The sequence below is a fragment of the Danio rerio genome, chromosome 22 (genome assembly GCF_049306965.1).
Source record: "Danio rerio strain Tuebingen ecotype United States chromosome 22, GRCz12tu, whole genome shotgun sequence".
NCBI classification, from domain to species: Eukaryota; Metazoa; Chordata; class Actinopteri; order Cypriniformes; family Danionidae; genus Danio; species Danio rerio.
The window spans coordinates 27,860,411-27,887,061 of record NC_133197.1 but is presented as its reverse complement, the minus strand read 5'-3'; the positions used below and the strand labels follow the sequence as shown (position 1 = coordinate 27,887,061).

At 34.1% G+C, this 26,651-nt stretch overlaps 2 long non-coding RNA genes across 2 annotated transcripts in view; both read right to left on the bottom strand.

Annotated features, from left to right (window-relative positions):
* The window catches only part of LOC137488949 (uncharacterized), a 43,183-nt gene extending 40,936 nt beyond the window's left edge, over positions 1–2,247 (bottom strand). The window contains exons 1-2 of the long non-coding RNA XR_012398082.1: positions 2,155–2,247; positions 1,811–1,919 (exon numbers count right to left, since the gene is read on the bottom strand). This is a non-coding gene — a long non-coding RNA (uncharacterized lncRNA). The remainder of the gene's footprint in view (positions 1–1,810; positions 1,920–2,154) is intronic.
* Positions 2,248–18,581: 16,334 nt separating this feature from the next.
* LOC141380295 (uncharacterized) overlaps positions 18,582–26,651 on the bottom strand; it is a 33,126-nt gene continuing 25,056 nt past the window's right edge. Inside the window, exon 3 of the long non-coding RNA XR_012398077.1 lies at positions 18,582–21,377. This is a non-coding gene — a long non-coding RNA (uncharacterized lncRNA). The remainder of the gene's footprint in view (positions 21,378–26,651) is intronic.

Below are 26,651 nucleotides of genomic sequence, written 5' to 3'. Positions count from 1 at the left end.
GGTGAAGGGAACAGGGTGCATTGCCATTGTCTGTTCTGTACGAAAACATCAATGATTTAATCTTGAAACAAGCTTCAACTGGTAACCAATGCAAAGAAACCATGTGGAGTGTGTGGAGTTGCAAGCAAGATGAGAAGTTCAATTTTTGCCAGATTAAGCTGTAGATGATGGTTTTTCATCCAAGCTGGGATATCCTCCACGCAGTGCGAGACATCACCGTCGGGACATCAGGATGAAATGAAGCATAGTGTGTCGTCGGCATAACAATGATAACAGAAAACGTGATTGGATGATAGTTCCCGGTGATGTGGTGTAAATAAAAAATAGAAGGGGACCAAGAACAGATCACTGAGGTACAGTATCTCAGTGACTACTAATGAACCATTGCCAGTTATAAAGGCAGAATTCTGACTGACAATTGTGAGAAATGCTATAAAGTCAAATTATCAAATTATAAAAAATATAAAGTCAAAGCTTTGCTTTCAAAGATCAACAAACAGGTCAGAACAAAGTTTGCTGATGAAAAGATTGAATTCAAAGTTGTGAAAAAAGTGCTCCGTCTCAATTGCCATGATGACAGATATTCTGTCATGGAATGTGACGCTGACAAAAGAAAGTGTGGATCCAAATGCAGCTTTATTAGAGAGGTCAGGTAAGCAATAGTCAACACAGGGGCAAACAGATGTATGCAGGCAATCCAAAGTTGTAGTCAAATCAACAGGCAGATGCGGCAGGCAGCAGACGGGAATAAACAAATAAACAAGGCAAGGGTCAAAACACAGCAAAATAAAGGAAACATTTAACAAATACAGTAAACAAAACTCAGCAACAGTGTGTGTGTTTGTGCTGCTTAGTCCTTGTAATCAGTCTTTGACAATCCTCTAGTTGTGTGTATGCAATCAGTCAGGATTAGGAACTGTGTGTGTGTGTGTATGGTGCATGACAGGATCTTGTAATCCATGAAATGACAGATGTGTAGTCCGTTGGCGATCCGTGTGTATATACTGGATCGCTGGTGACTGTGACATGTTCAGTGTGTGATGTAGTTGTATTGTTTATTAGTACATCTGAGGCCACATATATATTCTAAATGTTTTGGATATTCTGTGTTGCAATTTAGAAAAAAGGTTAGATGATGTTATCTCGGGTAAGTTCATATTAGAGTATTGTGTTGTGGGTTTTTGTGATTTTATATGCAGATGCATGCAAAGATTGGAAAAATGAAGAGAGTAAAACTGAACTGTAATGTCCGAGTGATTATACAATCAGTTTACAATGCAAACTGTGTAAATAGTTGTGGAATTTGCACAATTTTACTGAAGCAATTAATTAATTAATTGAAACTGAACACAGTGCTCATATAGTCAAATTAATTCTTCAGATTGTTTGCTAAAAATGTCAAGCTTCAAGTTTTGATTAGTAATTTAATGTAAGCCCATTTTCTTTTATACTTAGGATGCCCCTTATTGTGTGTTTTTTTTTTTAATGCAAAAGATAATGTTTTAAAATTAGGATTTAGTTTTTAAAATGCACATTTTAATGAATCCCATTCTGTTCCTGTTTGACTATAAAAGATTAAATTTGGTTGGTGAAGTTGGTTGTTTTAAAACACAACAATTTTATCTCAGAAGAATTTGGTTTTGGTTAATTTTTCATCTAAGTTAAAATACAAGAAAAAATATTTCTAATGATCTCTTTGAATTGTAAAAATGTATTTGTGAATTTTTTTAAAGGGAAAAGGAGGAACTGTTGTCAATTTTAATTGAAATAGCAAGAATTAATAAAATAAGTGACTTAATCAGTGACTTACATGGATATAAGATGGAGGATTCCTCTTAGCTCCTCTGGGAAATCACGGTATTCTGCATCCTGAATGAGTGAAAACAATATTCTCATGTACTCCAGAATATATGCATAATCTGTAATGCAGATGGAAAGAAATGCAGAGAAGGTTTAAGGTACAAGGAAATACACTCCCATGTACACAGGGAGGTCATTTGCATCTTAAATTTGTATTAATAGCAGCAGTAGTAGAACAGAAAACAGCACATACTCTCTTGTAAAAAATAAGTAAATAAATAAATAAATACTTGTATTAATAACAATATAAATCTAAACAAGAAGAAACCATACAGGCTGACAATTGATAATTACCTGAACTTAGATTTTGTGTTTTTAAGATATTTATTATTCCAGAAAGAGCTGCTGCATAGTCTCTCTGTCTTTCATTTTCATTCAGGTGAACTGAACAAGTGCTGTAAACAGATGGAAATATACTGGCATTGGTGACACAAAAACCGGAGGAGCAGGTCAAGGAGCATTGTCTCTTTAAATGCACAGTCAGGTTGCAGCTTCATTTTATCACCATAAAACCTTGAAATGAATGCAGATATTGTCATAAAAATGTTTCTTATTCTTTCTGTGGGAAACTGAAAATTAATTCCAAAGTTTTACACTTTCTGCTTTATTTCTTGATATGCATTTGATGTGTGTTATTGCTGAGTTTTAATAATAATAATAATAATAGTTATTATTATTATTATTATTATTATTATTATTATTATTATTATTATTATTATTATTATTACTATTAATATCAATGTTTAAGCTGAAGTAGCTGAAGTATTGCTGGTCACATTTTAAAACTCATAACTGTACTGGTACCAAATTGAAGTTAATCGTTGCTACCATCTAGAGGCTGTAATAGACTAAATTCTTTCCATTCCTACACAGAGGCACATTTGTACTTTTATCTTAATGGGGACTTCCCACAGACGTCATTTATTTTTATACTTTACAGACTGCTTATTCCAATCCACTACCACAATCCTTATTTCTGTGTGGTTTATGAGCAAAATGTCCCTGTCAAAAACTTGCTATATTTGTATATTCAGTTTTTAATGTAAGGTTGGACAACTGCTTTACAATACGAATATAAAAACAACACCATTAAAGTTATGCAAACTTGCATGAGTATATTCTTACCAATAGCCAGAAATAACTTTTATTGGTCAAAACTATTGATTTTTCTTTTATGCCAAAATCATTAGAATATTAAATAAAAAAGCATGTTCTGTGAAGGTATTGTGTAAATTCCCGTAATTCTGTAAATTAGTTTTTAATTAGTAGTTTTAATTAAGTTTTGTGGTACATGGTCACACATTTGTATAGCTGGTATAACAAAATAAACATAACTTTATAAATAATGTGATGGTATGTTTGTCGGTATGTGTTGGAAAAAAAGTGTGCACAGTGTGGTGAGAGCTAACTTGACTTCCTCTAATGTGAGAAAAGTTTTTTCTTTGCTTCAAGCTTCTAGTAGACTTGTAGAAGGAGAGGATTCAATATATTTATGTCTGTTTAGGTCACTGCAACAGCATGAAGATTCTTCAACTCCAACTCTGTGAGTTTATTATATTTTGTTCACATTACTCTGTCAGATGTTGGTAATGTTATTCTCAGAATGGTTTTGTCTGTAATCTTGATTATAATGTTTTTCTATATTTATGCCCTCTAGATGTAATAATCTGTAGTCAAGCTACAGTGTCTTGTCTGTTAACTGATATGGGATCAAATGTGAGCATAAACTGTGATCTTGATGAAAATGAGGTTAACTGGATTTTACTCAAAACTCCAGATCCTCCAACAGTGATTCTACGATCACTCTTAACACCAACACCACCTTTTTACTCAAATAAATCATTCAGGAGTAAATATTCAGTGCAATTTAAACATCGTCTGGTTATTAATAACATCACTGCTGATGAATTAGGAGTTTATTACTGTACCACAGGCGCACAGCCAAAATTCAGCAACAGCACCAGATTATACATCATCGGTGAGTGAAGTTGATCATTCATAAACATGTTAACTTGTTATTACATGTGGCATATTTTAAGTTTAGCAAAATCACAGCCATTATACCTTACACACATTATACACTTTCTTTTTCAGAACCAACTCAATCAAGTGAGTGTCACAATAACACAGAGTGTGAGCAGAATTCTAATTGTACTGAGCAGAATCAGACAAATTGGCAGACATTTTTCTTTATATCCAGTGTAATGAATGGGTTTCTAGTTCTGGTGGTGGTCGGTGAGTTTTTTATTTAATTTTTTTATTTAGACTATTATTGTTATTTTGCCATTATTGGGACATGCATATTAGAATAAATATACAATAATAAATCTGAATTCACTGTTTCATTTTCAGGACTAATAAAGTGTTTTGTTGTTGGAAACAGAAGTTCAGCAGAGCAATCACAATTCAGGACTGATCTACCACAGACACAAGTAATAGAACAACAACAGGACCCAGATCAATTACAGGTATAACTATTCATTTTAACTCAAACTGTACTAATTCAACTCCAGCTGAAAATGTTAATATTGTTCTTTCAGTATTCCACAATGGACTTTTCCAAGTTTCATAAAAAAATGCGCTCCAGCCAACTCAACACCACCTACGCTGCTCTAAACCTGCCAAAATCATAAATGCAAAAGTAGGACTGATCTCATGTTATTTGTTCACTTTCTCTTGATGTACATCTCTGACTTTTCTAACCACAAACTTTTTGGCAGCTAAACACTCCAAACATTAACAAGTCAAACATTATTTAGATAATAAAATGAATTAGTTTATATTAATTTAATTAATATAAGATTGGGTTGTTATTTCATTTTGCTGTCTGAAAACCAGTTGAAAATCCCCATTGTATTTAGTTATGTAAGTTTATAAATGTAACAGTGGAATAAACAGAAAAAGGTTTTTACCTACAATTTGGGGTCTGTGGCATTGTAAAAAAATCCCATGCTCAAGCACGTTTTGTTTACAAGTTTCGTTTTTAAGTTATAGTTCTCATTTTTTCTTACTGTGTTTTTAAAAAAATATGCTATTGTCAGCTATTGTTAATTGATTAAAGAAAGTGTTGATATTTCCTTTTAACCATTTTATTTTATCTTGATACAAAATAATTTCATATAATTGAAAATTTGCGTATGAATCTTCGGACTGAATACTTTTCGGTCTGTATTCTACTCAGTGCTGTTACACTGAGATAATTATATATTTTATTTCTTTACATGTAAGATTGTGTTTATGTAATGCTTTTAGAAATTAAACTGTAGATGCATTGGTTAAATGACCATACTGTAATTTTTTAGTCTGCAAAATGTTTAATAGTTTGTTTAATGATTTAGTCTTTTGTTGTTGTTGTTGTTTAGATTTTATTTAGTTTAGATTCAACTTTATTGTTATCACACCTGTACAAGTACAAGGCAACAAAATGCAGTTTAGGTCTAACCAGAAGTTGTTGTTGGCTGTGATTGCCTCTGTTTTTAAGTTTTGTAAGCAAGAGATAGTTGTGCAAGTAAATAAATGGCATACAGTTTTCTAAATACAAATACAATGTCTTTTTGTTTTGGTTTTGGACTCTGTTATTCGTAATTATTACTTCTTTTAACTAAGTATTATGTTTAAAATTTTTGTTGTGGATGAAATTGATTCAGTTAATCACATAATGGATGTCACCCAAAAACAAGAACTGTAAGTATGTTACACAGTATTCAAAAAACAAAATTAATTTAGAAAAAATTCTGTATGTTCTTCCAATGTTTCAATGGATGCAGTATAGTAACAAATGCAGAAGCAGATAAAAATGTACGTCATTGATGTAAATGATGCATGTTGATTATCATAAATGAAAAAAAGTCACAAAACATTTTAGTTTAATTTAGTTACGTTAAATTGTATTGCAGATTAAACTGGTCAAATTATTTTGAAGCTAATGATCTATGGGTAGTGTCACATCAACTTCGTTTTTTTTTTTTTTTACATTGTTTAGCTGCACATCTGTTTATTTATATGCACTTCTGTTTGTGTTTTACCTGTTATTACCTGATATCAGTCCATTGTGCATTTAATTCCCTCAGATTCATTGTCCAGTGTAAGGTCAATTGTATGTAACACCTTAAAATGACAACATTAAAGAAAAAATAAAATATAAATTAAAAATACATGTACTTTAGTAATATCCACATCAAAATTAATTAAAAAAAGTTAAATATTTTTTTGTTTTATACACACTCAGGCACACATACACATATACATGTACAGTAAGTGTATAATGTGAAAACATGTGTGCATGTACAGTACATGCACAAATGCTTATAGTGTGAACGGTGCCAGCCCATGCTCACTACACTGTGTGGTTACACTGAAATGCTCAACTGAAACCATAGATATGTTCCACTGGCTTTGGCACGACCAATGACAAACAGGGTCACTTACCTTTGTATAGAGTGGGGGTTTAACCTTATACTACTGCAGACATGTTCCTCTAGCCTTATGCATTGATGTACTTCAGTTCTCACAGTTGTCATAACCTCAAATGGAAACAGAGCAGCCTAGTCATTGCATTTCATTATCAATATAAATCTTAACATTTATCAATGGTTGTCATGTGATGTGATTTGCTTTGGCTGTCAAAATGTTCTTCACATTATTAAAAAAAAAAAATTATTTGGGGTATTAAAAAAAGTTGTGTCATCTCTGTCAAAACCCTTTTTTGTTTCCTTCTTTCCTCAGGGTGTAAAAGATTCATAAAAACTGAAGTAAATAAAAAATAAACAATGACACTCATGCTTTAAATATGAGATGTATTACTGCAAACTTACACAATACACGCACACACCGACCACTTTATTAGGTACATATGCCCATCTGCTCGTTAATACAAATTTCTAATCAGCCAATCACATGGCAGCAACTCGATGCATTTAGGCATAGGCCTATAGATATGGTCAAGACGATCTGCTGCAGTTAAAACTGAGCATCAGAATGGGGAAGAAGGGGGATTTAAGTGACTTTGAACATGGAATCACCAAAGGATCACCAAATTGGACAATAGAAGACTGGAATAATGTTGCCTGGTCTGATGAGTCTCGATTTCTGCTGTGACATTCGGATGGTAGGGTCAGAAGTTGGCATCAACAATATGAAAGCATGGATCCATCCTGCCTTGTATCAACGGTTCAGACTGCTGGTGGTGGTGTAATGGTGTGTGGCTAATTTTCTTGACACACATTGGGCCCATAAGTACCAATTGAGCATTTTGTCAACACCTCAGCCTACCTGAGCATTGTTGCTGACCATGTCCATCCGTTTAGGACCACAGTGTACCCATCTTCTGAATAAATGTCACTTTAAGCTGTTTAAAGTGTCTTGAAAAATATCTAGTCAAATATTATTTACTGTCATCATGACAAGGATAAAATAAATCAGCTATTAGAAATTAGTTATTAAAACTATTATGTTCAGAAATGTGTTGAAAAAGTCTGCTCTTTGTAAAACAGAAATTGGGGGGGAAAAAATAAACAGGGGCGCTAATAATTCAGGGGGGCTAAAAATTCTGACTTCAACTATATATATATGAATAAGGTGGCGGTTCATTCTGCTGTGGTGACCCCAGATTAGTAAAGGGACTAAGCCAAAAAGGAAATTCATTATTTTTCCCTAAACATATTATTAAACATTCTTGGACTTTGATCTTATTTTTTTTCTGTTTTTTTTTTTTTTTTTTTTTTTTGTTAAATTAGTTCTAATTTTGGGGACTGGCTAATCTAATATATATGCACAAATACATTATTGTAAAGAATCTTATAAAATATATTAATTTAAATGAGGAGTGAGGGCTGCACTCGTTTATACTGATATAGTCATATAACAATAATAATAATAATAATAATAATGTAATTGAATAGTTTACATACATATACTGTATAATAATGTTTCATTATAACTTCTATAGTCACAGAGTCTAAAGAAACTTACAGTCTAAGGTCAGTACCTATTTTCAACACAGTTAATATCGGCTGCTGTGGTTTCCTCTTGTGTCCTACCTTGTGGCCTGCTGCAGAAAGTTATTTCTATCAGTTTCACAGAAAGTTTAGAGTTGACAGAGAGGGTTTAAAATACTTTTGTGAAGGAAAAGTATATACTTTTGAAAGTGTAATAAGCTGCGTCCCAAATTGCATACTTATGCACTATTCTACGCCATTTTGTAGTATAAATAGTGTAAGTAGTGTGTTTACACTGAAAACTCTATAAATAGTAAGTGCACTCATTTAGCCACTAAAATGAAGTGTGTAGTGATGGACACTTCACGCACTCAACAACCGCAGTTTTGCTTACGTAGCGGAAGGGGTGGAGCCAGGCACGTGCACACATAGGGCTCAACCTCCATACCCGCACTTCAGTAGGTGCGCGACAACACCGCTCTTTAGTACGCGCACTCAACCCATCCCCTCCCCCACCCACTTTACAGTACACGCGCGACAACACAGCCGATCAGAACGCGCGCGACAACACAGCAGATCAGAACTCACGACAACACAGCTGATCAGAACGTACGCGACAACAACACGTCCCGGGATTATATCGCCTCCCGATTGTAAATGCGGCAATACTTACGGCAGGTATTATTTGATAATTCGGCCGTTTATTTCACTGATTTGGCAACCGTCAAACGTCATTAGGGAGACGGTTTGAATTTCCGCTCTGTTCACAACAATCCATCTGCTCTACAGTAAAAACTCACTTAAGGGGGAGGGTGGGTCAGTCGATCGGTCGGTCAGTTCGTCAGTCATTCAGTCAGTCAAACAGCCCGTCAACAGTGGCCTGTGGTGGATTCACCAGAGAACAGCAGGTGTGAATGGCACTTACACGAGAGAAATTTGAGATCTCAAAAAGTGGCCTCTAATGAATTCGCGAATACAGAAACTCCAAATAACGTACCTCCTGAGATGTTTTTGACGCTCTACAGAAATGTATATAGAGGTACGCTTTCAAAATGAGCCTGAGTTGTAAACTGGCCATAGTGTATGAGTGTGTGTGTGTGAATATGAGAGTATGTGTATGAATGTGGGTGTTTCCCAGTACTGGGTGTGGCTGAAAGGGCATCAACTGTGTAAAACATATGCTGGAATAGTTGGCGGTTTATTCCTCTGTGGTGACCCCTGATAAATAAGGGAACTAAGCTGAAGAATAATGAATGAATATGGGTTAGGTAAGTTGTCATGTTATGGATGAATTTTGCAAGATTTATGTGAAATGTGTGTAACATTCTTTAATAGTTAGAAAGAAACAAAACTGTCATTTATGGAAGAAAGCAGTCTTGTGCGCAGCTGTGAAAATGAGTGCTAAATTAAAAAAGTGTGTCAAGTAAACCAAAAAAAATGAACTGCATAAGCCAAAAAAGTGAACTGCATGTGATTCTTGAAATAATTATTAAAAAGTTAGTTTTTTTTACAATTGGAACATCAGCCTTACATATATCACAAGAAAAGAAAAAAAAAAAAAAAAACGGGTTCACACAATCGATTTGTTTTGGGACAACATAAAGAAATTGTTATCTTATTAATAAATGTTTAGTTGTCCCAACAAAATCTCAAGAATTCTGCTGTTTTAGCTCATTTTAAAAGAGTAGTTTAAACAACCAAGTGTTCTGCTGTCTGTCTAAAGATCTGGTTATGAAATTCTAGTTTTTTCATGGTGGCATCAAATTTACATTACAGACACAAATTAAATCATGTTATATATCAGAGTTCCTATATCTAATTTGTCACATTATTTGTATAGACCTACTATTGGTAAAACAGCTTGTAATATCATCATGGTATTTTGTTTTTAAGCCATCTATCATTATTTCTGCTACAATATCCCATCGTCCCTCCTCTAAAACTTTCTGTGGTAAATTAGTGCAGTTGTTCTGCCCTCTAGGTGGGCTGCTAATTGCAGTTTCTCACTTAAAGGGATAGTTCAATCATATTTTAATCATGTCAGCATGTACTCACCCTTCACTTATTTTAAACCTGTTTGAGTTAAATTTTTCTGATGAACACAAAGGAAGATATACTGAAAAATGTTGGGGGAAAACATCCAGTGACTCATCAACAGAAGAGAGAAATTAAAAGTTTAAAATCACCTAAATAAGTAAATAGTGAGGATATATTCATTTTTGAGTGAACTGTCCCTTTAATGCAACAGTCTAACCATTTTTAGACTTCCTCTGACTGATATGGGACGACTTTTTTTCTTTTTTTTTTGTTTCCTGTCTTTGCTATAAAGTTGCAGAAGACCTAAACTTATATTAATTAATTCAAACTCATATTGAAGTGCTTTATTCATCATGAGGATCCTTCAGCTTCAGCTCTGTGAGTTTGACATATATTGAATACATTTCTATGCAAATTTTTAATCTTAAAACAGTCACATATAATTTTGTTTCATGATTTTAAGAGGACTATTTTAATTTTAATCTTGTAGATGCATTCATCTGTTGTAAAGCTACAGTGTCTTGTCTATTAACTGATCTGGGATCAAATGTGAGCATAAACTGTGATCTTGATGAAAATGAGGTTAACTGGATTATACTGAAAACTCCAGATCCTCCAACAGTGATTCTACGATCACTCTTACCACCTACACCACCTTTTTACTCAAATAAAACCTTAAGGAGTAAATATTCAGTGCAGTTTAAACATTGCCTGGTTATTAATAACGTCACTGCTAATGAATTAGGAGTTTATTACTGTACCACAGGCGCACAGCCAAAATTCAGCAAAAGCACCAGATTATACATCACCGGTGAGTGAAGTTGATCATTCAGTGATCAACAATTGCTAAATTGTTACTGCGTGTGACTTATATTAATTTATCATTAGCCATTATACCTTACACATTATACACTTTCTTTTTCAGAACCAACTCAATCAAGTGCTTGTCACAATCAGACAGTGTGGGAGCAGAATTCTAATTGTTCTCAGCAGAATCAGACAAAATGGCATATTATTATCCTCATATCTGCCCTGATGAATGGACTTATGATCATTGTGTTGATCGGTGAGTTTTTGCTTTAATTTAATGTAGAAAATTAAATGTACTGTCTAAAATGCCATTATGATCCAGATACACTGTAAATGCGATTAGTTGACTTTGTCTTAAAAAAAGAAAGTACAGTATAATCGTGGCCTTATAATTATTAATTAAACAAATATGTATAATTATAAAAGTTAAGGCGATGCATTTCCTCACTTTGTTTTTTAAAGTAAAACCTACTTGTTGCTTTTTAGGTTTCGGGTTTACTCGCTTTTCGAAAGTAAAGTAACTAATCGCTTTTTACAGCGTAGGTGGTACACTGAAAATGAATAATTAATTGAATTTACTAACATTTTTATTAAGGTAAGTGGTTACAAACTATTGAAATGGGCTGAATTTAAGCAAACAAAATAAGTTGAACATTACTGAATATAGTTTGTTTCTTTAAATTTAGCCTATATCAATTGTTTGTAACCACTTACCTTAAAAAAGTAAGTCATTTTTTTTTTCAGTGTATATTTTTCAACATTTAAAGTCTTTTGAAAATATTGCTTAGCCATCTAATCAATCTAATTTTGTCATTAATAAATACCAAATGTATTGTTTATTTTTAGCTTTTACAATTGGAAAAAGAGAGCAACTGGAAAAACAGGTTTATAGTGCAGATCTGCAGACGAAAGTCATATATCAGTCTTAAGACCCAAAGCAAAACCATCACAATAAGGTAAATCATAAGTTTTGTCATTAGTTGATTGCCTGTTTCTAATATTTAATGTCAAAAAATAATTGTTTTACAGTGACCTCCGGTGTACTGGTGGAGACTGAGGCTAAATGTAACTTTTTGCAGTTTATCTGGATTTGGAATTTCTGTACTTGAATTTGAATTTCTGTAAAGGTTAATCATTTTATGAACACATTATACCGGCAGCGCCTTTATCACATTCATTAGTAAATGGTCTTCAATGTAAAGAATTGCTTTATGTTAACCAAATGTAATAAATGTATATGCATCCAAAAATAAACTTATGGTGTTTTTTTTTAAATATAGGTTCATAGTTCACACCTGTTATTATAGTTCAGCATTCTAAATCTTGGCCTTATTCTTGAAACAAAAAATAACAGTTAAAAAGGTGTAAAGCACTAAAAGTGGCCCATATTAAAATGAATTTGAATACTATTGTTATTGTTATTATCCACTGATTATATTGGCCATTGTTGTTATCTATGTATGTTCAAATGTCATTTTTTACAAGATAGGCAAGGTAAATTAATAAGCTTTACATTATTATTTTCAATATGTTTTTTTTTATTATTATTATTCAAAAGGCTAAATTCTGACTTTGGAAAGTTGAATGTGCTGCTCAAATGGTTATTTGCCTTATAAATTACAATGGGCCACAGTTTTTTAATTTAAAACTTTAACAGATTTCGTAACACTTTATAATAACTACACACTATGAACCTTTTATTAAGCATAAGCAAATAGTGAACTCATTATCTGTTGAGCAATAACTCTTCATTAATGAACGTTAGTAAGCAGTTTATAACTGCAGCTAAAAATGCTCTATTCTTGCATTATAAATACACGTATAATGTGCTTAATTATTGTACTTTCATACTTTGTTAATGATTTATTTTTCATTACTTAATTGCATTATTTACAAACCAGTTATTTAAGCATGGTTGGTTGTTTTTTAAGATCATTCAGAATGAGTTAGTTAACGATTTAAAAACTTATCAAATTAACATTTATATATCTTATTATTCAGGTATACACTAATAGTTAATTTGTTTGATAATAAATGCTTTATTAACTCAACTTCATGCAGTTTTGTGACCTAATATAAAATTAGGACTATTCATGCTTTATAAATCCCTTATAAATGACAATTGAAGGCTCAGTTAAATTCTAAACAGGAAAAATTACATAAACGACTTTTTTCAATTCTATTCATTTAAAGATACACAAATGAAAAATTTATCTTTGCAACCTTAACTAAAATAAAATTACTGTACAGTTTAAACATTGCTTCTGATTATATTGTTAAATAATTCTATTGTTGTTTTATCCAGTTTTATGTTGTATTTTGACACCTGTTATTTGGCAATATTTGAACTTCGCAGTAATTTTAATTTTTTAGATAAGATTGCAAATATTGTTTATTTAATGCGGAGCATTTACTAGTCATTTATAAGTGATTTATAAAGCATGAATAATCCTCACTTTAGATTAGGTCACAAAACTGCATGAAGTTGAGTTAATAAAGCACTCATTTACATATATAGTAACCATTAATATATGCCTGAGTAATATGATGTATAAGTGTTGATTTCAATAGTTTATTAATAATTTACTAACTCATTCTGAGAAATCTTAATTACCACCAACTACTTTTAAATACAAATGGTTTGTAAATAATGCAATACTTAATTTAGTAATGAAAAATAAATCATTAACAAATTATAAAAATACAATTATTAGGCACATTATAAATGTGGTTGTAAGTCAAAAGTACAGCATTTGTAGCTGCAATTATAAACTGCTTACCAATGTTTATTAATGTAGAGTTAATGCTTAACAAATAATTAATTCACTAGATGCTAGTAAATGATTCATACTGTGTAGTTATTAAAAAGTGTTACTGATTTCATTTTTCCTAATAATATATCATGTGACAAATTTGTATTTTAAAAATAAGTATTGTTCAATAAGTAATGTCTTTATTGTAAATATTTAGAAAATATTTTTGGTACATGAAAAAATGTGGTTATGATTACCATCTGACAGGCTAATCTAGCTAAAAATAGTGGCTAAAATGTCATCAAAATGCAGTATTTAAATCTCAATAAAAAAGAAAATGAGGTGTATAACTGCAAAAATGTCCACTTTTTGAAAGAAAACCACCACCCTTTTTACCAGGCTGGATACGGGCCCGGAGTTCATATGTATTGTAATGTTGCTTTAGTTATGACTGTCAAATGGTTGTATATAGATTTAATAAAAAATATATAAAAAAGATTTACTAAACAGGCTTCATATTTAATGTTATTAAATTCAACTATTAAATCAAAAACTTGCACTGGTTCCGCTGTATGCTGAGTCCTGTGACAAACAGTGTCTCTTTGTCTAGAGTGGAGGTTTAGCCTAAAACCACGTGTCAAAACCTTTACAATTTAGGCCTGTTTCAGTTCTCATATTAACCTCAGATGGAAACCCGCACTCAAATCTTGCAAAGAAAGACCTCTATTTGATTTTTGATTTAATGAAAGATGTATTTTTCACATCTGCAATTCATATATGAGATGTCTCCTTTCGGACCTTTTAAATACTTTATCAGATCTTTTACTGATGTCTCCGGATCAAATGCTTTCGAGACCAAAATGTCTGAAAGAAAAAAAAAACTTTTTTTAAGTCTTTCAAATTATGTTTAACAGAGCAAGGAAAGTTTCACAGTTTGTCTGATAACATTTTTTTAACTGGAGCAAATTTTATTTGTATTATTTTGGCTAGAATAAAAGTAGATAATTAAAAAAAAATTTAGGGACAAAATTATTAAACTATATAATAAACTTTAAACTAAATATATATATTTTTAATAGTCTACAGAACAAACCATCGTTATACAATAACTTGCTTAATTACCCCTACCTGCCTAGTTTACCTAATTAACCTAATAAAGCCTTTAAATGTCACTTTAAGCTGTATAAAAGTGTCTTGAAAAAATATCTAGTAAAATATTACTTACTGTCATCATGGCAAAGATAAAATAAATCAGTAATGAGATGTTGTTTAGAAATGTGTTAAAAAAATTGTCTGTCCTTTAAACAGAAATTGGGGGAAAAAATAAACTGGGGGGCTAATAATTCAGGGGGGTTAATTTACATTAACATTTAGTCATTTAGCAGACGCTTTTATCCAAAGCGATTTACAAATGAGGACAAGGAAGCAATTTACACAACTATATGAGGAACAATGAATAAGTGCTGTAGGCAAGTTTTAGGTGTGTAAATAAAGTGTAAGAAGCAAAACATTAGTAATTTTTATTTTTTATTTTTTTGTAGGTAGTGGAGGAGTCAGAGAGGGAATTGCATATTAGTATGGAAAGTGGAGACTAAATAGTTGAGTTTTTAGTCGCTTTTTGAAGACAGCGAGTGACTCTGTCGTTCTGATGCAGTTAGGGAGTTCATTGCACCAACTGGGCAGATTAAGCGCGAGCATTCGGGAAAGTGCTTTCTTCCCTCTTTGGGATGGAACCACGAGGCGACGTTCATTCACAGAACGCAAGTTTCTGGAGGGCACATAAATCTGCAGAAGTGAGAGCAGATAAAAAGGGGGCTTAGCCAGAAATCGCTTTGTATAAGCAAACATCAGAGCTTTGAATTTGATGCAAGCAGCAACTGGCAGCCAGTGCAAACGAATGAGTAGCGGAGTGACATGTGCTCTTTTAGGTTCATTAAAGACCACTCGTGTTGCTGCATTCTGAAGCATCTAAAGAGGTTTAATAGAGTTAGCTGGAAGCCCGGCTAGTAGAGAATTGCAATAGTCCAGTCTGGAGAGAACAAGAGCTTGAACAAGAAGTTGAGCTGCATGTTCAGATAGGAAAGGTCAGACCTTTCTGATGTTGTAGAGTGCGAATCTGCACGATCGAGCAGTTCTAGAGATGTGGTCAGAGAATTTAGTTGGTCATCAATCGTTACTCCAAGGCTTTCCACCATTTTGGATGCAGTAATGGTTGCCCCATCCATCTGGATTAAAAAGTTGTGATGTAGAGTCGGGTTGGCAGAAACTTCCAGCATTTGTGTTTTCGTGAGGTTAAGCTGAAGATGATGATTTTTCATCCAGTGTGAAATGTCTGACAGGCAGGCTGAGATGCGAGCTGGAACCAAGGGATCATCACGGTAAAAAGAGAGGTATAGCTGGGTATCATCAGCTAATAATTCTGACTTCAACTGTACATCTTGCAGAAGTACATGGGATAACTGGGTAGGGTTTAAACAGACATGACAGGATAATGCATATCGTTCAACACATTAAGTAATAGGTAAATTGACATGCTTTAAAACTTAATATATAATTTTAAAAATTATAATAATAATAAATAAATAAATAAAACATTAAGTTAACAAAAAAATTCAATAAAGAAAATTCTGTCAATAAAAAAAAATCTAAATATATTCTTCTGCATTCAACAACAACAAGAACCAAGAAATTTATAAAGGCTTAAAGTAGCTAAATATGTTGAGTACATTTTCAATTCAGGTGCACTATATTTAAGTTAAAGTAATTTAGTAAAATGTATGGTTCAAGAAATATTTATTAGCAAAATATTCTTAAACATTAAACATTAAATAAATATAAATTCGTATAAAAATATATAAGCAGATGTGCATAGAAACATAGCCTACCTGAACAAACGTTAACATTTACCAGTAGGCCTACATGAATGTATTATGTATATATTTTTTAAACAATTTATTTGTTTCAAACAGTTTTACGTTAGGGATTAAAAGCATCGATGTCAGGGAATGCTGCTTTCCAGAGGCATGTTGTCGCACAATGAGCCGTAGCCTCCTTCTCACTGCACACGACAAACGACAAGCAACAGACCGGAAATTATTCATTTCCAATGGAGAGTAGTCCGGCAGCTGCGTGGAGTTCCAACACAATCTCACGGTAATTCGTAACGTTTTCATTTAGTGGCTAATTCGTATGAATTTGTACAATCCAATTCGTACAATTTAGTACGATTTGCTCATCCCCCAATGACGGTTGGGTTTAGGGGTGGGGTAGGTGCCACGCCTCCTTTTTAAAATCGTACAATTTTGTACAACTGAACTCGTACAAATTCGTATGAATAAGCCACTAAACTGGTAAAACGTAAAATGCTTAAGTTTTCTCCTGAGATCAGGCAGGGAGTTCCGATCATCTCCATATGCGGAAAAATCGGATCCAAGTTGAGCTGCCGATCTGTTGAAATATTTGAACTCCTGGCACTAGATCGTATGCAACCGGAGTACAAATATTTAAATGGATCCGCAGCTCAATTCGGATCTGATCGGAAGATTATACGGAGATGATCGAACAATACTCTCTCCGCTTAAAAGACCCGCCCTTCTCACTGGACAAAGACAAATCAAACTAACGATGACATCAAGCATTACACTTTCAAAAGTAGAAAATAAGGCATCTTCATAAAATGCGTGTGTGATGATTTGCATGAAAAGCTACTTTAAAAATGGATAAATACGGGACAAAACGCATCCTGTATTGATTTAAAATGGGATGCGCAATTTTATTCTAAAATACGGGAAGATTCCATATTTTAAGGGACGGGTGGTAACCCTAGTCAGAGCACATATCTTTTTGCACGAATACACATACGCGTCTCATTCGAATTCATAGCCTACATTCAAAACACTGAGAAGATGGCAATATTTAATCATTGCAGGAGCTCATTTCAAACATCAGCTTAGAAGTGTCATTTTAAACTAATGTAAAAAAATGTGAAGATATCTGAGGACAAACATAATGGAAAAGACAATCAAGCAAAGATGTTTTTTTTATTGACTGAGGTAGTGATTATTATTACACAATTATTGGTAGTATTAAGTTTTTTTGGGCCTTTAGCCCTCTATAAAGTCCTGATTCGCCCAGTCCTGCCCTATGGATCAGAAACGTGGACAATGACTGAAGCCATAGAACAAAAGCTCTTAGATTTTGAAAGAAAAATTCTGAGGAGAATATATGGCCCAATAAAAGACTATAATCAATGGAGGATACGTCACAACAATGAGCTTGCAGCCTTGTATAAGGAAATTGATATATTTAAATATATCAGACTTGCGAGGCTAAGGTGGGCAGGACACATCATACGTATGGATGAAATGCCATTACAAAAAAAGTCTTCAGCACTGACCCGGTAGGCAAAAGAAAAGAAGGAAGGCCTAAACTAAGATGGCGAGACTGCATTAGCAGTGACACCAATGTTTTAGGTATAAGGAATTGGTGGGCAGTTGCCGGGGAGAGAAAACATTGGCGGAAAATACTTGTGGCAGCCTGGATCCAGTAATGGATTGTCGCGTTAAGGATGATGATGATGATGATGATGATGAATAAAATGCAAAGCAAAAACAGCCAATGCAGTATACTCTAAACTTTTCATTATTAATGCCAACTTTGGGTTAATTGCGGCTGGAAGGGCGTCCGCTGCGTAAAACATATGCTGGATAAGTTGACGGTTCATTCCGCAGTTGTGACCCCTGATTAATAACAGCCGAAAAGAAAATGAATGAATGTTTATTATTCAATCATAAGATGACGCCAAACTATAAAACGATACTGTGTAAATGGAGAATAGACTAACTACGTATTATTCATTCATAAGATGGCATCAAATAGTCAAAATACAGTTGAGCCTTAATTTTTGAATGTAAGTAAATGGATGTGAACATATAGCCCTATTCACTGACAGTCAAGGTAATCCAAAGTTCCTGGATGAGCCCGTGTTATTCAGTGGTTGTAAATAGGAATAACACACTGTTGAATGTCATGACAGACCAAGCAGAATTTAATATTGCAGACATCCATGTAATAATCACTATGTAATAATCATCATGCAATTACCACTATATATATATAGGCTACAGTATACCCTGTAGTAATATCACATAGAGAGATACAGAGATACAACATAATAACATTTATTCTAAAATTCATTTATATTTTCAAAAACATAAAATAAGAATGATTTAAAAATCAAAGCCAAGACTACACAAACCTTGCATTTAAAAATGCTACATAAAATGAGTTAAAATACATTAACTTTGTCTGCTTTACAGTAGTGTACATTACACTCTATGACTTACAGAGGGCAGTAGAGGACCTCTGATACCTTGTCACCCTAGCAATTACTGTTAAATTTTCAGTCTACACTACCAGAACAGGATAAACATAAAAGTAATCAAAATTGATTGTCCAATCCACACCAAAAATGTAAACATTTAAAACCTACCTATTTTTAGTAATAAATATATGAGTAAACAATAAGTAAACAATAAATACTTTCATGTGAAAACATTTTAAGTACAATCAGTACAATAGTACAAAAGCCCAGACCTCAACCTGAATAAAATGCTGTGATGTTTTTGTGAAAAAAAAAGTTCCAAGAAAGATCTAAGAAACTGAGAAGGTCCTACAGAAAATTGTTGCAAAAATAATTGATTTCTACAGTCATTACTGCTAAAAGAGAATCTACAGTATCTGAATCATAGGGCTTTTCTATCCTGCCTTTATTTTTGTTTAATAAGTAAGGACACGGTGAGATGTCATATGATACAGATAGAGAGATGTCATGTAAGGGTTTAATCCTAGTTTAATCCTAATTAAGTCAAGAATTTCAATAGAGTGTCCAAACTTTTTGGTTAGGTATTACACTGACTACTTTTGCGATCAAATCTAAATTAACATATTCAGTTTGACTAATTTAATGACATATTTTACAGAATGACCCTGTTTTGTGTCATGGTTGCATGTCACAAGATGACATAATTCAATTCAATTCAATTCAATTCAGCTTTATTTGTATAGCGCTTTTACAATGTAGATTGTGTCAAAGCAGCTTCACATAAATGGTCATAGTAACTGGAACAGTGTGGTTCAGGTTTTAGTGTTTAAGTTCAGTTCAGTTCAGTTTAGCTCTGTTCAGTGTGATTTAATCATTACTGAGAGTTCAAACACTGAAGAGCAAATTCATCGATGCGTAGCTCTACCAATCCTGAACCATGCGAGGCAGTGGCGACAGCGGAGAGGGAAAAAAAACTTCACCTGATGGGAGTGAAGAAAAAAAACCTTGAGAGAACCAGACTCAGTTGGGCACGACCATTTTAATTTCTCCGCTGGCCAAAAGTCTAGTGCAGAACTTCATTCGCCGTGGTTTATGCTGGAAGATGGCCTCAATGAAGACTCGTCTGTCCCTGGAGCGTCGCTGGAATCAGACTCATGTTCTCCACTCCCCACGACCATCAGCGCAGCAGCAGCTCAGGATATGGCCTGGTCCCGGATATGGAATCCTTGGGATCATCACGTCGCTGGTCTTGGATCCAATCAGTGACTCCGCCTAATCTGAGGACCTCGGGATGAGTATCCCCAGGTGAAAATAGAGAATAAAGAGAATAATTAGCGTAGCTGCTGTTCATGGTGTATATAAGCAAGATGTAGAAGCCAGTGTGGAACCTGCTAGAATTAAGTAAATTTTTGCAACAAATCTGGAACAACATCATTTATAACTGTAAATGATTAAATCAGCAATTGATCAATAAATCAATTTATATAAAGGGAAAACTAACATGATTCACAAACATTTGACAGATTGTCTGTGGAATTATAGTTTGACCAAATTTTGTTTCCTAAAATCCAAAACTGTCTCCAGCTGAACAACTTCACACTCCACAGAAGAGTATTAGGATTATTTAATGTCAAGTCAAGTCAAAGTTTACTTATAAAGTGCTTACCAAAGTGCTGTAAACACATCACAAATACAACAGACATATGATTCTCATATGATATTAAAAGTCAAAGAGTAAAAATAGGTTTTAATATAGATAAAAAAAAAAAAAAAAAACAAGGGGGTTGCGGCCTGCCTAACATGGAGAGGCAAATAATTCCAGAGTTTGGGGGCCACCACTGCAAAGGCACAGTCTCCCCTGGTTTTCAACATTGTGCGTGGAACAACCAAAAGTAGCTGATCAGCACATCTGAGTGTCCTAAATGAAGTGTACAATTGGATAAACGAGGACAAGTATCTTGATGCTAGTCCATTTCGGTATTTGAACACAAAAACTATCATCTTAAAATGTATCCTAAACTGTACAGGAAGCTAATGAAAAGAAGCCAGTATGAGTGTAATGTGCTCTCGTTTGTGTGTCCCTGTCAGCAAACGAGCAGCAGCATTCTGCAGACGAGTAATGGAGAATTAAATCCACAAATGGAGCATTACAATAATCTAGCCGAGTTGAGATAAAAAATATTTATAACCCTTTCATAGTCGTTAAAAGACAAAAAAAACTTTAATTTGGATAATTGTCCCAACTGAAAAAAAAATAGCTTTAACTAATTAATCAGTTTATCCAGTGTGAAGTCACAAAAAAGTTTTTTACATTAGGTTTCACAAAAGGGTTTAACACACCAAGAACCAGACAATCCTGAGTTCCCCAGATCCAAATATCACTACTTCTGTCTTTTCTTCATTGCACATAAAAATATTTAGCGCCAACCAAGATTTGATGTGCTTAAGACAGTCCAACAATGGTGATATGGACCCAGCATCTTTCCATTTTAAGGGCAAATAAAGCTGTACATCATCTGCATAAAGATGAAATAAAATCCCATACTTTCTACAAATAGACCCTTAATGGAAGCAGATATAAGGAAAACAAAATAGGTCCAAGAATGGTACCTTGAGGTACTCCACATGACAGAGGTGCTGGCATGGACACAAACTCCCCTAGGCGAACAGAGAAGATTCCATCAGATAAAACTGAAACAAAACATTCCAAGGCAATACCCTTAATACCAACACAGTGCTCAAATAAGAAACTAATATCTAGTGGTTAACTGTATCAAAAGCAGCTGTAAGATCTAAGAGCAAAGAACAGCACAATCTTTTACAAGTGCTGTTTCAGTGCTATGGCAAGATCTCAAACCAGACTGGAACACTTCTTTAAATCCATAGGTCTAAGTATGATTACAGTTGTATACATACAACCTTTTCTAAAACTTTAGAAAGGAATGGGAGTTTTGATATGGGTCTAAAATTGGCAAGAACTGAACTGTCCAAATTTGCCTTTTTGATTAATGGTTCAACTACTGCGTTTAAAACTGTGTGAAAAAACACCAGTAGTGAGTCTGCTATTTATAATTCTCTAAATTGAATCAATTGAACAATTGATTCAAAAACACTTTTAACCTCTGACTGCTCTTTTTGGGTATCTTCCAACCCCAACTACACAAACATCACGCCGCGTCATTGCCCTTACCACATTGCTCGCCAGGCGCGCAATTCTCCTCAAATGGAAAATTGTGTCCCCTCCATTATCAGAACACTGGATTAAAGAGGTTCTTAATTGCATCTATCTTGAGAAACTGAGACATTGTTTTAAAGGATCACAGAACTCCTTTAACAAAACATGGAGTCCCATACTGTCAGTCATTGAGAACCTTAACATTTCAGGATCTGCTGACTAGAATTTCGAAAGGGAGAAAGAGAGACTTCTAGTTTTTATTTTACATTTTCATCCTCTGTATTTACCCATATATATATTTATTTATTTTTATTTATTTTATTTATAATTTTTTCAGTTGGCTTATTATTTATTTATCAGTGTCTTCACCATTACATACTTATTGAAGACCTCAGAAAATAGGGAGGGGTGGGAGATGGGAGAGATGGTGCATAAAAGTGTAAGTTAGATTTAAGAGTTCTACAGTTTTCTTGTTTTTATTGCTATGTATTTCATGTCATTTCTTTGCTGATAGGACTTTTGTTTTTCATATACATTTGTAAGTTTGTATAATATCTGGAAAAAATGCTATTAAAATATTGGAAAAAAACACTTTTAGAAAATGTGCAGGAACAACAACAGTATAACAAGTAAATTGTTTCATTTTGATAATAATAATATCTATTAAAAAAGCAAGAGATACAGGCTCAAACTGCTAAAAAACAGCAGAACACATAGTAGCGGTAGATCGACCGAGGGAAGTAAAATTGGTGATCTTTCTGTGACAATTTCATCAACAAAAAAATTTAAAAACTGTTCACACATCCTGAGAAAACTCTTGATGGGATGGTTGCAGAGGATTCAAAGCAGCATTAATAGTTTGAAAAATAACACACGGCTTATTGTTAGGGATAACATCAGAAAAATACTTAGAGTTCACATTTCTAACTGTATTCTGGTACTCAATTAGACTTTGTTTTAAAATATCCAAATATATTTGCAATCTGTCGTTTTCCACCGTCCCTCAGCTCGCCTGCACTCCTGTCTTACAGCCTGAGTGACTTCATTAAATCAAGGTTTAACTTTAGGTTTGGACTGTATAGTCCTAAATGGAGCGACAGTATGGAACATGACACCAGTTTCTGAAGTGTATAAGTACATACAATATATTACTTCTTATATGTACAGTACATGCACACAATCTGTAGGTATTTGGTTACTTGCACTGCTAAAGATATGCAACCATATACTAAAAATTATTGGAAAGTATTTCTTTATCACTTTCCCAGAGATGGGTTGCGGCTGGAAGGGCATCCGCTGTGTAAAAACGTGCTGGATAAGTTGGTAGTTCATTCCGCTGTGGCGACCCCGGATTAATAAAGGGACTGAGCCGAAAAGAAAATGAATGAATGAATGAATTTCTTTATCACTAAATGTAAATGTGAATCTCTCATAAATTCTTGAAATGGCAGATAAGCCTGAACTGAAACATAGAATTGTTCATCTAACTGTGAACTAAACAGACATCTGATGTAAAAATAGCTTCATTCATTATAAAACTGAAGTGAATAATCAATAAGGAACAACAGCTTAGTAGCAGCTTCTGTATTTGTGAATAACATGTTTAGTCACTTCTTTTTTTACTACTTTACTTCATATTTTCATTAGGAAAAGTAATCATATACAATTAGTATGCACATTGTACTTCCATCTACTCCAGCTAGTCATAATTATAAGCATCTTTCCAGACCACTGAGTGTTTGAGTGAACTCTTGACTACGTCATTGAAGACTCTGCAGTCATTATCTAAAACAACACCGCTTGAAGATCCTAAAGAGCATCTTAGAGCACCTTAAGCCAAAAATAAACCCCGCACCTGTAATTAACAGGAAAATGTTGCCAAATGAATGAGAAATGAAAAAGTACAACACGTAGCATACAATATACTCTAGTTTCTTATTGGTATTCATGTTTCTGAAGAATCTTTCAAATCCATTGAACATTTGCACTGCAAAAAAAAGTTTTCTAAATGTTTAGAAGTAAGTTTTTTTAGGGAATCAAATTGGTTCACGTGAAATAATAATAAAAAAAACCTCTAGTGTTTGTGACTGTTAAACTTGGTCCATTATTTATACCTGCATTCTTAAAGGGGTGTTCCAGAATGTAATTTTAAGGCTTGGTTGTGTTTATAAGATGCAAAGCAATGTGTGCTCACTTGAAGGAAATTGCGTTATTTTTTCATAAATCTCACTTTGATTATACAAAGCTACTCAGCTATCATGAAAATGACAGTCATATTTCCTAGTTCCTCTGAAAGGCCCGCCCTTAAGTGACTCTGATTGGTCATCGTCATAATGGGCGGCTATTCGCGGATCAGCTCCACTTCACGCCCGTAAAAGCATGCGCTTTTCTGCTGTGTAAACAATCAGTCAACCTCCTGCCTGCTCACTAAAATAAAATCTGACAAGTGTCTGTAAGGAGTGAAAATGGGGTGCAGCTCCTTTAAGAGCGTTTGCCATTGTGTGTGCATCTATGCGTGTGTGTGTGTGTCTGTGTGTGTGTGAATGTTGTCTGCGTCTATGTGTGTGTGTGTGTGTGTGTGTGTGTGTGTGTGTGTGTGTGTGTGTGTGTGCGTGTGTGTGTGTGTGTGTGTGTGAGAGAGTTTTTTCTTTTTCTCTGATGCTCGGATTAAGTTATATTCTGTAATATATCGTGACAGGAGAATAAAGCACAAGATGTGGGATGCTACCTGTGTGAGCCTTGATTTATTATTCTGGTGCTACACAAGTCAGGTACCCCATTTACCCCATTGCGTTACACAACGTGTTTCACATGTATCCGGAATATGCAGGGGTAAGTAATATGAATCATCCACATATCTTTTGCAACTTCATTATCTAAGATGTGAAACACATGAAAAAGCTGCCTGAAGACAATCAATGCAGTCGCACGCGCACACACATAAGAGACACGAACGTGCTGATGGAGTGTGTGTGTGTGTGTGTGTGTTTACAGCAGTTTGACTGATAAGTATGAATTTGTAGCTAAATCGCTTGCCTGCAAAGCAGCATTTCGCATTGTTCACATTGTTGCTACAGCATACCGTTAACGCTAGACACTGTACATGTCATGATCAATTTTAACAAATGAAAACACTTACTGTTTGTAGCTCACAGCTTCTGCTTTGAGGAGATTTTAGCTGAATCCAGCACTGAACTGGGAAAGCAAATCATGCTTGCTGTGTATTTTATAATCCTCTGGAACTTAATTAATATTGAACTGTAATATTTGTGTCATGTCCTTTTTAAGGCCAAATAGAGAGGGCCCTATCATACACCTGGCACAGTGTGGCGCAAGGCGCAGTGCAATAGTCTTTTAGTAGTTTCAGATTGGCGCAAGAGTTGTTTTGAGGCGTTGCGCTACGCTGTTTGAATAGCAAATGCATTAGTGCTCATTTGTGCACCCATAGGCATTCTGGTCTAAAAAGGAATGCGTTCTGAGGCGGACTGCTGGCGCGTTGCTATTTTGAGAAACTATAATAGATTTTTCATTAGACCAAAACTAACCCGGTCTAAACTCCGGCGCAGAGTTGTGCCTCACTTACGCACTGCCTAATACGCACAAGAGAACAATAGGCAAATATCTTTACATATGGAAAATGTAAATATTAAGGATATATATAGGATATAATAAGAATAGATATAGAATATACATTTAAAGGATTAAAATATTACAAAACATATTATTTTCTAGCCTACATAAATATGAAAAATCACTGCTTTTATGTCTTCTTCATCTCGGGAGGCTTTTTCAGTTTATTCATAACAATTTGCTTTTGTATAATGTTATTATTATTATTAGCAGTATTATTTATTATATCCATATTTATATTTGTTTTATTAAAAACAAGCTTAGATTTGCCCACCTGTCAGGTTTTAGACCATAAGGAGCACATCATATGTTTTAGGATATTTTTGGCACATTTTATTATTATTATTCATTAATTCGTTTGCTGGAAATTAGAACTGAATTTAGAAATAGTTTTGAAACGAAAATTTGCGCTTAACAAACAAAAGTATTTATTTATAGACTAATTGATGTCTGTGTATAAAGGTTTCCCTATCCGAGAGCGAATGTGAAAGTAGTTCCATTATCTCTCATTCTCACGCAGTAGATGCTCTGTTTAACAGTTTTTTGTTAAAAAAACTGTTAACTGTTAACTGTTTGCTTCTGAAATGCTAATTTTTTCCACTTAGAATTACTTTGCGTCCTGTAAATAGTGAATGCGCTCTTGACGCGACGCAGCTGACTCTTAAAGGGAATGGGAGATGAGACTGTAATTGGTTTATTCTCAAAACACACATATAACTCATAAAGAAAATAAACTCAACCCTTTTAGACCATGCGCCGCAGCGCAAGGCAGATTTCCTGTCCTTAAATTAGCAAAAACGCGTCCTGACACGCCCTGAAAGCGTTTGCGCCCTGCATTTTGACTCTGCGCATGGACTGTCAAATTGAGCCCAGAAACAGCGAAGCTTTGTGGAAACTGCAGTGTTTGGACGCATTTTTAGCTTCATCTCTGCTATAATGTTACAGCGCCTCTGGCCACTGCCCTTACCTGTGCAGTTTGGGGTGCGCAGTAAACGAACTTGTGATCTCACAGGGAGCGGAAGTATTTTTTGCAGTCCGCAAAATTCGCTCATTGTAGGCTTTGCTAAGCTAACTCTGTAAAAACCAAGGTCTCCCTTTGCATTGAACTTAGAACTTTTTACATTCAG